Consider the following 14,126-nt stretch of genomic DNA (forward strand, 5'->3'; position numbering starts at 1 on the left):
GCTTTCTGGATGAGAGGTGTCATCTTTCAAAAGTGTTTGACCTAATTATTTACCCAGGAAAAAACAGGGGACAAAGAATACCCACTGTCTAAATGTCATTAGATGCACAACGTATAGAGCTCTCCTACATGCTGATAGGCAAGAAATACTGATTACCAAGGAGGTAGGCATTTCTGAAACATCAAGGTAGTCAGATCAATGACTTGTAAAAGTAAAGAAATATTAAAATCAATACCAAATTAGAATAAAGATAGAGAACAACTCTAACTTGACATATATATATTCAAGCAAATTATTGATAGTAAAAAGATGAGGAATGGTTTTTAAAAAGAGGCATCAACCTGGCCTATCAGCATTTTTGACAACTGATATATCATTCGTGCACCTATAAAGCAGTCCATTCATTTTACATAGCAATTTGGAATTACTAAAAAAAAAAAAAGATGAAAATGTCCATATTCTTTGATCCAGACATCTTACCATTATAGTAGGTGTGTATGTCAACAACACAAAGATCTCATATATAACAAAATATTAATAATAACATTTTTGTGATAGCAAAGAACTAGAAACAAAGTAGATATCCATCAATTAGGGACTGGCTATATTGGTTTTGGTACATGCATATAATAGACCATTGCCCTATAGTAAGAAATGACAAATATGAAGAATTCAGAGAAGTAGAAAGTAGAAGAGAAGTAGAGAAAGTCAGAGCGAAGTAATATTGAGCGAAGTAAGCAAATAATATACAGGAAAACAATGGCTACAACACCAATGAAAACAAAATAAAACAGAATGCAATTATAATGATCAAGCTTGGCCCAGGAGAAAAATTACAAAAATGATCATTCCTCCCCGTCATCGACTAGAGTTATAGGGAACCACAGATATAGAATATTCCATATACAGTACTCTTGGACATGGCTAACATGCTGTTTGGTTTTCCTCAGGTGCCTTTATATCCTACTTTAAGGAAATCTTTTTTACAACAAATGGCTCAATGGGCAGGGTAAGGGAAAGGGATAGATTAATAAGCGAATGATATTAACGGCAAAAAGTATCAATAAAATAATCAGTCACACCAAGGAAGATCAAAAGAACCTAGAAATCACCTCAGCCAACAGACACTTCTACTTCTTGTTAAACAGAAATATGGCAGCCAAAAACATAACCAGTCTGTAATAGAAACTCATTTGTAAAACCTTATAAGGAAAGATGGTAGCAGATAATAGCAGTGTTGTGTCATGAAACAATGAGAAGTAGTGAAGAGATAAAGCTCCTCTAGCAGTAGTAAAATGGTATGTTAGTGAGCAGGGTTCTAAGTTCCAGGGGTGTGGTGGAGGCCATACCAATTGCCGGGAATGCCAATTGTTAAATGTTCAATGTGAACCATTACACCTTAGAAATCCACAAAGCTTACAAATTAGGGCTTGGCTTTATTGTTTTGTTGATTGTTTACACTTAAGAAAATGATTTTTTTAAAAATGTCAGTAATGGAAGTTAAAGTTGAAAGTATGACTGGTTTTCACAGAGCCTGTTGTTAAACATTTACTAGCACAAATTGTAACCCCTTTTATTTGAGCCCCTGCCTTTGCTTGGATGGAACTACAGTTATCCCTTCCACATCACAGGGTTATGAGCAGCACCACCCCCCATCTGGAAAATCCACATAAAATTTTTTGGCCCTCCCTTCATATCAAAGAAGAAGTCTGAATTATTATGGTATTAAAAGATAAGATATGTTGATAATCTCCAATACCATACATATATTTTATGCATTTCTGAGTTTTTAAACTTTTTTGGTGCTGTCTGCTGGCCTTTGCATGTCATCTGCACCTTCTGCAAAACTCCCCCAAAATTCCCACTAATTTCTTATGCCAACCCACAACATAGCGAAACCACAATGGGGAAAGTCATGATACGGAAGGGTAACTGTGTTCTTCTACAACCACTCTCTTGGGTTCTCCCCTCTGGGAAGGGTTTTCCTTTCAAACTCAGGAGTTGGGAAACACCAGTAAGCAAAGTGGCCATCTCTTCTCCCAGTGCTAGCCAGACAACTTTATCTTATTTGAGTGAGTCAAAGCCATTTATCATCATCCAAGACTAACCTCTTTTTCAAAACCAGATATGTCCTCGAATGCCATTTAAGATGTATTCTTATAAGCATATGATAACTTCAACTAGTCATAATGATAGTTAACAGTTAAAGTATGTGGGAGACAAATACACAGCTTTTTGCCTAAGCAAAAAATATTTATCAGATCCCAGCTAAGAAATTTAAAAACAGTCCCCGAATGAGAATGTATCTTTGCTGAACCCAAAGAAAGAAAAGACGGAAAACAACAAGAAATAATACAAATATTAATTAGTTTTGTAGGACAGAGGCAATAGAGAGACCAGACAGTAGGCTTCTTGAAGGTAAGGACTGTTGTCATTTCATTTTTGTATCCCCCAGGGCCTAGAACAATGAACTACACATAAAAGATTCTTAAGGAGCACTGACAGAATGAGTAATGTGATGAGTAGTTTGACTGCACACTGTAAGTTTAGTTACAGAGGGTATATTTCCATGTGAGTTAAGGCTGTTTTTATGTATCTCTATGGGAAGTTGGAATTACTGAGTTACTGGGCCTGAGTTCATAGCTGATAAAGAACAAAGCATCCTTTTCACAGTACACCTAAGGGTGTAATGTAATGTTGAACATCTTTCAAGCCTACATAAAAATAAAATAGGAATGTACCACTGGGAATATATACACAGTATATGTCCTTGGTCTCTTATCTTTATTAAATAGAGTAAGAGAAAACACCTCCCTAGTTTTGAGTCCGAAGTATGATAGTACCACAATACATTATTAACCAGTGCACAAGTAGGGGGACAGGGTTGCCCCTATGTCTCATTAACATAAATGATCAAGAGATGGCTGTAACCACAGACCATCCTCTATATAATCTCTCCTCTCTCAGAAAAAAAATTAATTCCTTACTTCTAACGTTTCCCCAAGTTAGAAACTAGGCTGAATGAATACTAAATAAAAAATCTCTCTTGAGAAAGGAAGAGCCCTCAAGGGAGTCAGGAGACTTCAAAAAATAATAAATTAAATGTAGCCAGCATAACTACTGCAAAGGGGTAATAATTCTTAATAAATCATCTCTACCAAGGGAATGTGAAACTTTCTATTTCTTCACTACAATTCCTGTTCTCTTACTTATTATGCCATTTGGTGTAATAAGAGAACAAAGTACCACATAAAATGTATAGTGAGAGGGGAATCATTCTTTGCTAATGCTTAGAATAATAATGATATTAAAATACTTTAAGCTAAACATAATAGTCATAGTTTTGAAAAAATTGCAAATATAAAATTTGGTTGTCCTTTGTTGGAAGGGAAAAAAGTCAAAATAGAATGGAAATATCTAGATTTTTTAATGAATAAAATGCTCACATTTTTAGACATAAATTCTGGGCTAAGCCTCTTCACAGTATATGAGAGTATCAGAGTACAGAAGGCCTAGGTTGATGATACCTGCTGGAAATGCCCGAACCCAACATATTGTCATTCTCAAGACACTAAAGTTTAAAAACACCTGACCTCAAAAGAACCATAGCTACCAAAATATTCCTAGCAACACTTTTTCATAGCAAAGAATTAGAAGCAAAGTAGATGCCTGGTTCTTAAAGATCTGCTGAAGAAGTGTGATATATTATTGTACCCTAAGAAAAAACACAAGAAATTCAAGGTCATACGGGAAAATTTCTTTTTATTAACTCTTCTAAAACCAAGTAAGCAGAACCAGAAAAACAATATGCACAATGATTACAATAATGCAATTAAGAAGCAAAATAAAGTCACGTATTTTTATAATTACTATGATCAACCTTGACTCTAGAAAAGAGATAAGGAAATACACTATCCTCCTAGTCTTGGAGATGAGGGAGACTGAAGATTTGTTGGGTTGTATACATTTGCAGCCAAGGTCACTGCGTAGGTTGGTTTTAACTAGTTTTCTTTGTTATAAGGGAAGGCACAATGAGGCTGGTGTATATATGTGTATACACATATATTCATGTGTGTTTGTGTCCAAGTGAGAATCTATGTGTACTTTAAGGCAGAGAAAAGGGTTGAATTGTGTATCTGAAAATGACTGATATTAAAAACAAAAGGCAATAATTTTTTTAAAATAAGAATAAAAGCATTTGACTTCAAAGGGCAGACTGATACCCTGAGAAATTCAGAGAATATCTCTAGTTATGACTCTAAATTCTGTAGTACCCAAGAATCTCAGGATCCAGGCACTTACTTCCCTGATAGAAGTAACTTACTCCAGCTTCAGGTTCAAGATGGAAGACATATGGGGTGTAATGGACTAAATGCTCTATTTATAGCCAGAAGACCTGAATCTGAATCCTGGCTTTGCTATTTGTATAACCCTGGGCCAAGTCACATTATCTCTATATTCTGTTTCCTCTACCTCTAGTTAAAACCCCTACCTAGAATGTCACTACCTTTGCATTTCTTACCTTTGGTCTATAGCAATCCTTATCCATCCTTTAAGACTCAATTCTAGACATTTGAAGAAGGATAAGATAGCAAAATAACTGGAAACAAATCACAAATGGGATTAGTGAAAAGGGGTATTGGAGAGCACTTTATTGGTCTTAAGTGGGGAAAGAAGATTTGACACTGGCTTCCACAAAGTAACCCCTGCTCAGTCAAGACAGAAGCCATCTTTTCACCATCTAGTCATAGAGAACTCTTCACTCAAGGCCTGATATCTATGATAACTAAGATATAGTGGAAAGAGTTCTATAGCAGAAGTCAACTCAGAAAACAAAAAGTGCTTGTCATGTGCCAGGCACACACAAGTGCTGGGAAAACAAACACACACAGAAAGAAAAACAGTCCCTGCCTTCAAGAAGTGTACATTCTGATGGGCGGAAAACAAAACATAAAAAGATGCTTGGGAGTGTGGAGGGGAGTAAGGGAGATAAAGGGAGACATGCTCAGAGACATGGTAGAGAAAATCCAGAGAGTCAGGAGTGGAACCCCAACAGGAATGAAGAGATGGCTGATCTAGGCATTTTCCTTCAAAATGGAAGTTCTACAAGAATAGACCAATCAGAAGAAGGGGGTGCAGTGGCAGAATGTGTGAGAAGACTAGAAGTTGACCCTGGCTATCAGAAGCACAGAGGACCATTCTCTGTTAATCAAGAATCCTTCTTAAGGAAGGTCCAGGTCCTTAGACAGCAGAACCAGGATCTAGACGGGGAAGGCTAAGGTTCTGGTAGCAACTGAGGAAAGAACAGAACCAGATTGGGCTTGAGTGTGCCTAGAACAGGGTTGGGGAACCTACGGCCTTGAGGCCATATGTGGCCCTCTAGGTCCTCAAGTGCAGCCCTTTGACTGAATCCACACGTGAGGACCTAGAGGGCCACGCCACATGCGGTGTGTGACCTGTAGGGTCTCTTTCACCTCCAGATTCTTTGGTACTACTATAGTGTAAGCTCCTTGCATTTAGAGACCGCCCTATTTTTCATCTCTATCCCCTATAGCAACTAGCTCAGTGCCTTGCACAAAATACACTTAATATTTGCTGAATAACTACTTGTTGTAATCGAGTTGTATCTTTCTGCCTACATGGAAAGCACTCCTTCTGTATGCCCCAGACATGTAATTAGCTTCATAAACTTAAATCTGAACATGACTCGCTCACATGATAAAATATTGTCAGCAGAGTCATTGAAACACCTTTATAACTGCTCATAACCTTATTTATGTTGGGCCGATGGCACCTTTCCCCAAAGTTCAGTTGCTTTCAACTTTTAAAAAAAATTATTTTCCAAAAGGTTAACAGTCTTGGATAAAATGTTCTTCCAATGTTTTAGGATACCAACAGCATGACAAAATGCTCCCACTACTTAAAAGTTCCATGACTGTTTGAGACCCAGTCTCAAGCATGTGGTCCCACGTACCATATGGGGGACCTCAGCATGGGCAATTACTGTCTAGAAGTGATTACAGACAAGTTGGATAGGATTCAAATAGCAACGAGGTTACTGTTTGTGCCCTTCTAATATTGAAGGGGATGAAAACAGCAGGTTACAATGTGAGATAATAGGTAGCTAATAATATAATGAAGCTTTGTATAAAGAGTGAATAGCAGTAAAGCAGGTATGTAGAAAGCAAATAACAATTTAAGCTGCACTCACAGCCATGCTGGACACCATGATGACCAAAACTTATAGTTATAAAGGGAAGACTGAAAAAGAAGTCCTTTTAAAAAAAAATCTAGGAGCAGCTAGGTGGCATAGTGGAGCTCCAGCCTTGGAGTTGGAGGACCTGAATTCAAAATCTGACCTCAGACACATAACACTCACTAGTTGTGTGACCCTGGGCAAGTCACTTAACCCTAATTGCCTCGCCAAAAAAAAAAAAAAGTTCTGTTTCCTAGAAGTATAGCAGTGGCCCAATATTTACTGGCAAAGGAGATTTATGCTCCGTTTGTGACCTGGGCCAGTTCACCACTTTAAGCAGCCTGGTGGCCCCTCTGCTCCCTGAAGCTTACCAGATTGGTGCCTGATTTCATTAAGACAACTACTCAGCTTCAGTCCTACCTACTGCAGCAACTGCAGAACTCAAGGGATCCATCAGACTGAGCCTGGGCCTCAGACTCAGCCTCCCGCAGGGATTACAGGCATCTGTCCCCACACCAGGCCACCAATTTTCTTCAAGTCAAATCCTACACACTCATTTACACTTCAGTATTTCTAGGATGGGTGACTTTGTCCCTGGCTGGTCCTCCCACCCCTGATGCAGACCACAGGCCTTCTATAACTCACTCAACAACCTTCAAAGCTTCACTGTGGTGGAAAAACTCTTCCCCTAGAAGCTAACTACTTGACAAGCCTCTACCAAGTTAGCTTGGCCAGTTCTTCAGTAATAGACAGTCCATCATCAATCCAGGCTTACACCTGAAACTGTCCCCCTAGAAGAGCCTTCAAGTCCCTAGGATCATTTCTGTGCCGCCGTGACGCCATGGGAGAGTATGTCAGCAACTGAAACTGGACCATATTCAAATCCTGCCATTCACACCATCCCTCTTCTATGTCTCCTCTTCTTCGCTCTCACCCCCACGACCCTCGTTCAAGCACGCTTCAGCTCTGGACTATTATCATAGTCTTTATGGGTCTCCCGTTAGGTCTCTTATTCCAATCTACCCTCTAGCTGGCAATGGGATTTTTCTACAGCTTAGGTCTACTATGTGCCCAGGATTAAATATAAACTCTTTATCTGGCATTCAAAGCTCTTCAAACCCTGGAACCTTCCCAGTCTACCACCATTTTATTCCTTCCACTCACTCTACCATTGGGCAATGGTGGCCTATTTATAATTCTTTAAACACAGCATCTCTTATCTCAGCGACTGTGCCAACCGTTCCCAGAATGCTCTGCCCTCTCTCACCTCTGCCTCTTAGTTGACCCCATGGCCTCAGGACTCTGTTCAAATCCTTCCTTCTGTTAGTGCCTTCTCCTTTCAGATTACTTTCCATTATTCTGTACGAGCAGTGAGGTGACGCAGTGGACAGAGTGCTAGGCCTGGACTCAGGAAGATTGATCTTCCTAAGTTCTAATCTGGCCTCAAACATTTACTAGCTGTGTGACCCTGGGCAAGTCACTTAACCCTGTTTGCCTCAGTTTCCTCATCAAATGATCTGGAGAATGAAATGTAAACCATTCCAGTATCTCTGCCAAGAAAACCCCAAATGGGATCATGAAAGGTAAGACATGACTGAAACACCTGAACTGTACATATCTTATGTACACCTAGTTGTTTACATATTGTTTCCCCATTAAAATGTCAGGTCTTTCAGGGAAAGGATTTTTTTTTCTTTCTCTTATTTCCCAGTCCTTAGTACAGTGTCTGGCACAGAGTAAGAATTTTTTTAAATGCTTGTTAACTATATTTATTTTTTTCCATTTTCTTTCATAATAATATTTTATATTTATATAGTGACAGTATTTAAAGTTGCAAGGCACATCACTTATATGTCTCTGAGCCTCGGTTTCATTATCTACAAAATGTGAACACTAATATCAATAATACCTACCCTTCAAAAGGTTGTTGGAAAGATTAAGTGACTATATATATATATATATATATATAATATATATATATATATATATATATATATATATATACATATATATATATATATATATATATATATATATACATATATATATATACATATATTATGTATATATATATATATATATATATGATTCTGTAACCCTTAAAACCTTATGTGTCAGCTATGCTTTTAAAGTAATCTCATATATACACCATCTCATTTGATCCTTGCAACAACCAGATAATATAGGCATGGACATTCAGTTATCCTATTTTACAAAAGAGAAAATTGAGGCTCATTACAATATATATACATATATATTCATATATATACATATATATAGATTGTCTCTATTATACAATCTATATATACACACATATATATATATATATAGATGGTCTCTATTATACAATCAAAGGGTATTAAAAGATGAGAAGTGAAATGTAGTATCACACAGAAGAGGCTTTAGTGAGATGAAGCAGGAATGCCTGTACATGAATATTGTTGCAGGATTAGATCCCATGCCATTCAGTGGAGAGGCCAGCATGGTACCATGGAATGAGAGCTAGGTTTGGAATCAGAGGAGCAGGGCTTGAATTGAAGATCTGTCCTCTAACACATGTGTGATCTTAGGCAAGTTACTTGACCTCTCTAGGGCCCAGTTTCCTCATCTGTAAAATAAGAGAGTTGCACTAAATGAACACTAAATGAACTTTCTAGCACTAAATCCATGAATCTTTGATCCTTTCAGTTAAGACCCAATCCCTCCGGTCATTTCGACTTGGAAAGAACCATGGCTAGATTGACTCATCCAAGGTCACGGAGTAAGTGCAGAACAGAATTGGGACAAGACCTCAAGTCTTCTGACCCCTGGTTGTCCCTAGATTCTTTCCATTATATCACCCTGAGTAATGATTAATACACTAGGAAGAATTTTAAAACTACCCTCAAAAGCTTTCCACATCATGCAAATATAATAAAGTTTTTCATTACAGCAACAGGAAATTCTGGGCCAGACCATATAAATATGCGGACAAGTTTACCAACAATAGGATTTTGGCCGGAACTCAACCAAATTATTTGAAAGTGCCTACAAATTATCACAGCTCCCTTGTAATAAAGTAAGGTATATTATGGAATGACATAAAACGGCATGACATAGAATATTGTAATGCTAATCATTGTAAATTTCAGTGATTATTCAGAAAATAGGAATCTATTTAAATCAGCCATGTGAAGCAAGCTATTCATCAACCTTAGAGCAGCCCAACAGCACAGGGTAGAAGTGACTCGTATAAATTGGGAGCTGGGGGAGCTTAGAATTAAAAATGACCTTGGTGAGCTGTAATTCAAAAAGACATCGACAAGCTTGAGAAATACTAAGGAATTGGAATGGGAAGAATGGGAAGTTTAATAATGTCAGTATAGCAATAGTCCACCTAGCAAGTAAAACAAAACATCCAAGTACAAAAAAGTCAATCAAGGGAGGTGAGGAAAGTTCAGCTGAAGAGGAGGTAGACAGCAAGTTAGAGTTTTGTTGTCATTCAGTTGTTTTCAGTCATGTCTGACCCTTTGTGATCCCACTAGAGTTTTCTTTTTTTTTCTTAATAGTATTTTATTGTTTCCAGTTATATGTAAAGAATTTTCAACATTCATTTTTTATAAGATTTTGCGTTCCAAATTTTTCTCCCTTCCCCTTTCCTCACTCACCACTCCAAGACTGCAAGCAATCTGATATAGGTTATACATGTGCAATCATGTACAACATTCATTGGGGTTTTCTTGGCAAAGATATTTGGCAAAGAGGTCATCTGGCATGGCAAATGGTGGATTGCCATTTCCTTCTCCAACTCATTTTACAGATGAGGAAACTGAGGCAAACAGGGATAAGTGACTTGCCCAGGGTCCCACAGCTGGGAAGTGTCTGAGGACAGATCTGAACTCAGGAAGAAGATTCTTCCTGACTCTAGGCCTGGTGCTCTCTCCACTTCACCACCTAGGTGCCCAAGCTAAAAGAGACCACAACTAACTGAATTAGCAACAGAATGCTCTGCAGAAGGCAGCTAATACAAACTAGTGGACATTAGCAGAAGACCTATCAAGAATTCTTGGAATTGGTATTGGCTTAAGGCACAATATTAGTCTATCTCTGGTCTTTTTTTTTTTAAAGACTAGGAGATGTTTCAGAGGAGACCTAAAATAAAATGTTAAAGAATTTCAGGTTTATTCTGAAGATTAAAATACCAGGGGGCTAATTTAATGGTCTTAAAGGTCACAAAGAAGTATTTGAGGATGAAAAGTATCTAGTTGTCTTTATGGAGTAAAGAAGGGGAAAAAATGGCCTTAAATGGAATCATGAGAGATTCATGTTAAATACAGCAGTAATTTTCTTACTATAGTTCTATTTTTGAAATGGTTGCAAAGGGAAATTGAGGCTTTTCCCTTACTAAAGGGTTGTTGTTGTTATTTTATCAGTATGAATAACACAATATGGAACTGAGACCAAAGGACAAGGCTAAACAATTTTAAGTATGAATGAGACTTCAAGTAGGTTTTATTTGTTGAATAAAGGGAGGACATTAAGTTTAAAATCTAGGTTCCTCCCCTAAGAAGAAGTTGGCAGAGAGGCTGTTCCTTCTAAGACCACTGTCCTCCACAGCATCATCATGCCATCTGTGACCCCAACCTTTTACAAGGCCCCAAATGCCACACAGTCTAACGGTAAGGAATGGAAAGGTACTCATTGAGTGCAGATCTCTTAGAACCCCAAACACCCATATTCCTGGCCTTCAGAATCAGCCCCAATCTCGACTACTTAGATGCCATTAGACTGCAAACTCCCTGAAGGCAGGGACTGTGTTTTCTTTGCCTTTCTTTGTATTCCTGACACACAGTAAACACTTAATGAATGCTTGTTGACTCATTTCCTCATTGCTTATTCTTGAGTTCAACCCCTAGTATGAGCAGTAAGATTTAGAAACTCTTTATTTACATTACCTCATTTGATCTTTCACACAGCCCTGGACTTTGGGGCCCCAGAAATTCTGGGCTTAAACTCATGGATATAGCCAATGAGCACCTATCTGCTCAGTGGTACTGCCATGGTTATAAGAAGGCTAACATCACCGGCTGTTTCTTTAGTCAATTTTGCTCATTCTGGTGACCTCTCCGAAATGCAACTGTGGCATTTCTAGAGGCAATAAAGCACTTTCATATATAATTAATGGGGTGGGTAGGGAGAAAAGTACTTTTACAAATGGAGAGTGAAACACAAACATTGGTGTGTTGGATTTTTTGTTTGTTTTGAAGGTCAACTCAAGTCAAGGGTAAAAGTATGACTAGATTCTAGGCATACCATAAAAGTTGGTGCTTAACCTATTAGCTTTACACCAAAGGTGAACAAATTAGAATCTAGTAGACAGCAGCAGAGATAACAAATCACAATTATATAGCTGTGTAAGATTTGCAAAGCATCTTATCTACATTATCTCATTTGAGCCTCACAGCAAACAACCCATGAAGATAGGAGGTGCAATTACTTTTATTTTAGAGATGAGGGAACTGAGGCTTTGAGATTAACCCACTTGCTGATCCTTGCACAAAGAACATCTGAGGAGAGATTCAAACCTGAGTCTCTGTCCTCCCAGTCCAAGCCTCCAGCCACTATTCTACACTTCCTCTGAGTAAATGTTAGTTAATGCAGATATATGAAAGATCTATGAGTTGTCATCCCGGCAGACTCCCGGACCTTTGCATCTGTCTATGACTTAGCACATAAATCCTAGGGAGTTAATTTACAGTGGTGTCAAACTCAAATACAAACAGAAGTCACTAAAACTTACATGAGGATCCCTGCCAGCTGCATATCAACTTTATTTGTGTTCCATTATATTTTTATTTTTTGATAAATACTTCCCAATTACATTTTAATCTGGCCTGGACAGCACTCAGGAGAGTTGCAAGCATACTGCTTACAGGGCTGCTCTGCTTTAAGGCATAGAAGTCATGTGACCTACCCAGGGTCACATAACTAGTGTCAGAGGGAGGATCTGAACCCAAGATTTCCTGACTCCAAAGTGAACAATCCATCCACTCTACACTGCCTTTAATATTCAATAAATGTTCAAATGAAATTAAATGGTACCTTCAGGAGTCATCCATCTCATAATGTAGGCTCTAAGAAGGCTTTGCCAAAACCATGCACATACTTTAATCTGAGACACTTTAAGATTTCATGGAATAAGAGATTTAGCACCTTGAACAGCTGATAGAGCATCTCACAAATCCATACTCTGCAGAATCTTTTCATAGGGTTAGAAAGGTAGGATGTTCCTTCCACTTTATCCAGCCCTTACTGCAATTACATTAAACATATCACATCCTGCGCAATGTAATCAACACACATTTGTTAAGTGTCTATTATGTGCCAGACATTGTTCTAAGTGCTAGGGATACAAGAAGAGGCAAAAGACTATCCCTGCCCCAAAAGAGCTTACAATCCAATGGGGGAGACAACATGAAAACAAATACATACAAAGCAAGCTATATACAGGATACATAGGAAATAATTAACAGAGGGGAAGACACTGGAATTAAGAGGAATTGGTGAAGTCTTTCTGTAAAAAGTGGGATTTTAGTTGTGACTGAAAGGAAGCCACGGAGGTCAGTAGTCACAGCGAAGGAGGGAAAGCACTGCAGCCAAAGAGATGAAGTGTCTTGTTCATAGAACAGCCAGGAAGCCAGTGTCAACTGGTTTGAAAACTGCATGTGGGAGAGTAAGATGTAAGAAGACTGGAAAGGTAGGAAGGGGCGAGGTTATGAAAGGCTTTGAATGTCAAAGAGAGCATTCTGTATTTGATCATGGAGGTAACAGGGAGCCACAGTAGTTTACTGAGTAAAGAACTGACAGGAACAGATGGATGGATGGTAATGAGGAAAGACTTGAGTAAGGCAGACCCACTAGCAAACTATTGCAATAATCAAGGTGTGAGGTTGTGAGGGCTTGCCCTAGAGTGGTGGCAGTGTCAGAGGAGAGAAGGGGATGGATTTAAGAGATGCTTCAAAGGTGAAATTGACAGGTCTTGGCAACAGATTGGCTATGGAGGATGATGAGAGATAATGGAGAATCCAGGCTGACTCTTGGGTTATGGGACTATGAGGATGGTGTTGCCCTCTACAGTAATAGGAGCGATAGGAAGTGGAAAAGGTTTAAAGGGGAAAATAATGAGCTCCATTTTGGACATATTGAGTTGAAGTTGTCATCTAGATATCCAGTTCAAGATGTGTAATAGGCAGCTGGAGATGTAAGACTGGGGGCAGGTGGGGGCATCAGAGAGCTTGGGGTAGGATAGGTAGATGTGAGAATTGTTAGCACAGAGATGGTAATTAAATTCACAGGAGCTGATATGATCACCAAGTGAAACAGAATAGAGGGAGAAGAGAAGAGGGCCCAGGATAGAACCCTAGAACACCTAAAGTTTAGGGGTCTTCATCTGGATGAGGATCCAGCAAAGAAGACAAAGAAGGAACAGTCAGATAGGTAGGAGAAGAACCGGCAGAGACAGGTGTCCCAAAACCTAGGGAGAAGAGAGTATCAAGAAGGAGGGAAGGGTCAACAGTGTCAAAGGCTCCACAGGTCAAGAAGGATGAGTACTGAAGCCTTGGATTGGCAATGGTTAGTAACTCTGGAGAGAACTGTTTTGGTGGAATGATAAGGTCAGAAGCCAAGTTGTAAGGGATTAAGAAGAGAGTGAGAAGAGAGAAAGTGGAGGCATCTATTGTAGATAACCTTTTGGAAGAGTTTACCTGAAAAGGGCAGAAGAAATATGGGGTGATGGTTAGAGAGAATGCAACGATCACATGAGGGCCTCCCTGCTCCAGGATGAGGGAGACATGAGCATGTTTGTAGGCAGTAGGAAATGAGCCAGAAGACAGGGAGAGACTGAAAATAAGTGAGAATGCAGATGACAAAGGTGGCAACCTGTTGGAAGGGA

The 14,126-nt window shown here is 38.9% G+C and overlaps 1 protein-coding gene across 3 annotated transcripts in view; it reads right to left on the reverse strand.

Moving 5' to 3' along the window:
* The window catches only part of MAST4 (microtubule associated serine/threonine kinase family member 4), a 781,800-nt gene that overhangs the window by 643,653 nt on the left and 124,021 nt on the right, over nucleotides 1-14,126 (reverse strand). The window lies entirely within an intron of this gene.

Source organism: Phascolarctos cinereus, unplaced genomic scaffold (genome assembly GCF_003287225.1).
Source record: "Phascolarctos cinereus isolate Bilbo 61053 unplaced genomic scaffold, phaCin_HiC Scaffold_4;HRSCAF=312, whole genome shotgun sequence".
Lineage (NCBI taxonomy): Eukaryota > Metazoa > Chordata > Mammalia > Diprotodontia > Phascolarctidae > Phascolarctos > Phascolarctos cinereus.